This window comes from Eriocheir sinensis, chromosome 50 (assembly GCF_024679095.1).
Source record: "Eriocheir sinensis breed Jianghai 21 chromosome 50, ASM2467909v1, whole genome shotgun sequence".
NCBI classification, from domain to species: Eukaryota; Metazoa; Arthropoda; class Malacostraca; order Decapoda; family Varunidae; genus Eriocheir; species Eriocheir sinensis.
In genome coordinates, this window is record NC_066558.1 from 2,869,280 (window position 1) to 2,871,779 (window position 2,500).

The window sequence follows — 2,500 nt, forward strand, 5'->3', positions numbered from 1 at the left end:
AATTCTCGCCCTTTTTCGATAATTTTGTTAGAATTTTCTCTTTTAATTTATCTTTTTTATTTCTTTATTTATCTCTTTCTTTGTGTCTTTCCTTTGTTTGTCTTGCTCTGTTTTTGTCTTGTTTTATTTATATGATTTTCTTGTTTTCTTTCTTTTCCTTTCTTTCTTTATTGTAAGTTTCTATTTTGTTTTATTACTTTCATTCTTTATTGGTATAGTCTATCATCTTTTTCTTCTTCTTTTATGTTGTTGTTGTTATTGTTGCTCTTCTTCTTCTTCTTCTTCCTCATCTTCTTCTTCTCCTTCTTCTTCTTCTCATCAGAACATAAGAACGTAAGGAGTCTTCAAGAGGTTACTAGGCATATACAAGACATCTCCCGTGAACCTAACCCCACCTAACCTCACTATCCATCAATTTATCTATCTCTCTCGAATGTGTCTATCGCAAGGACTTAATCATCCCCCTTATTAAAGTCTCCTCGCAGCCTTCCTTCGCCTCTGTAGAGAATGGAAGTTTGATTGCTTGAGTCTGTCCTCGTGTGGCAAGTCTGTCAAGCCTCCTCTGAACCGATTCTAACACCTTGGTTTGGTATCTCTCCTTCTCCACCTGTTCTGTTTCCTCTTCCTCTCTCTTCCTCTTCCTCCTCCTCCTCTTCATCTTCAGTATGGCAAGTTTCTTAACCCGTGAATCATCTTTGTCATCCTCCTCTGTACCGATTCTAACACCTTGGTATCTCTCTCCCTCCTCCACCTGTTCTGTTTCCTCTTCCTCTTCCTCTTCCTCTTCCTCCTCCTCCTCCTCCTCCTCCTCTTCATCTTCAGTATGGCAAGTTTCTTAACCCTTGAATCATCTTAGTCACCCTCCTCTGAACCGATTCTGACACCTTGGTATCTCTCCCTCTCCACCTGTTCTGTTTCCTCTTCCTCTTCCTCTTCCTCTTCCTCTTCCTCCTCTTCATCTTCATTATGGCAAGTTTCTTAACCCGTGAATCATCTTAGTCTTCCTCCTCTGTACCGATTCTAACACCTTGGTATCTCTCCTCCTCCACCTGTTCTGTTTCCTCTTCCTCTCTCTTCCTCTTCCTCCTCCTCTTCCTCCTCCTCCTCTTCATCTTCAGTATGACAAGTTTCTTAATGCGTGAATCATCTTTGTCATCCTCCTCTGTACCGATTCTAACACCTTGGTATCTCTCCTCCTCCACCTGTTCTGTTTCCTCTTCCTCTCTTCCTCTTCCTCCTCCTCCTCTTCATCTTCATTATGGCAAGTTTCTTAACCCTTGAATCATCTTAGTCATCCTCCTCTGAACCGATTCTAACACCTTGGTTTGGTATCTCTCCTTCTCCACCTGTTCTGTTTCCTCTTCCTCTTCCTTCCTCTTCCTCCTCCTCCTCCTCTTCCTCCTCTTCCTCCTCCTCCTCTTCATCTTCAGTATGGCAAGTTTCTTAACCCGTGAATCATCTTTGTCATCCTCCTCTGTACCGATTCTAACACCTTGGTATCTCTCCTCCTCCACCTGTTCTGTTTCCTCTTCCTCTTCCTCTTCCTCCTCCTCCTCCTCCTCTTCATTACGGCAAGTTTCTTAACCCTTGAATCATCTTAGTCATCCTCCTATGTACCGATTCTAACACCTTGGTATCTCTCCTCCTCCACCTGTTCTGTTTCCTTTTCCTCTTCCTCCTCCTCTTCCTCCTCCTCCTCCTCCTCTTCATCTTCATTATGCCAAGTTTCTTAACCCGTGAATCATCTTTGTCATCCCCCTCTGTACCGATTCTAACACCTTGGTATCTCTCCTCCTCCACCTGTTCTGTTTCCTCTTCCTCTTCCTCCTCCTCTTCCTCTTCCTCCTCTTCATCTTCAGTATGGCAAGTTTCTTAATGCGTGAATCATCTTTGTCATCCTCCTCTGAACCGATTCTAACACCTTGGTATCCCTCCTTCTCCACCTGTTCTGTTTCCTCTTCCTCTCTCTTCCTCTTCCTCCTCCTCCTCCTCCTCCTCTTCATCTTCAGTATGGCAAGTTTCTTAACCCTTGAATCATCTTAGTCATCCTCCTCTGTACCGATTCTAACACCTTGGTATCTCTCCTTCTCCACCTGTTCTGTTTCCTCTTCCTCTTCCTCTTCCTCCTCCTCCTCTTAATGCTTGAATCATCTTAGTCATCCTCCTCTGTACAGATTAACACTTTGATATCCATTCTTTAGTAAGGTGACCAGAACTGAACCGCATAATCGAGATGAGGTCTAACTAACGCTAAATACAGTTTGATGATGAACTTCTTTTAATTCTAATTCCTCTTCTTTATCCTCTTCTTTTCTTTTCTCTTCTCTTTCTTATTAACTACCATCATTACTTTGTTTTTCTTCCTCTTCCATTTATATTGCTAATTTTTCTACATTCCTCTTCCTTCCTGTGTTTCTTCTCCTCTTTCCTCCTCCTTCTTCTCCTTCGCTTCCTCCTCCTCCTCCTCCTCCTCCTCCTCTGTACCGATTCTAACACCTTG

The 2,500-nt window shown here is 42.9% G+C and overlaps 1 protein-coding gene across 12 annotated transcripts in view; it reads left to right on the plus strand.

Annotated features, from left to right (window-relative positions):
* LOC126982242 (zinc finger protein GLIS3-like) overlaps nt 1–2,500 on the plus strand; it is a 49,101-nt gene that overhangs the window by 12,615 nt on the left and 33,986 nt on the right. The window lies entirely within an intron of this gene.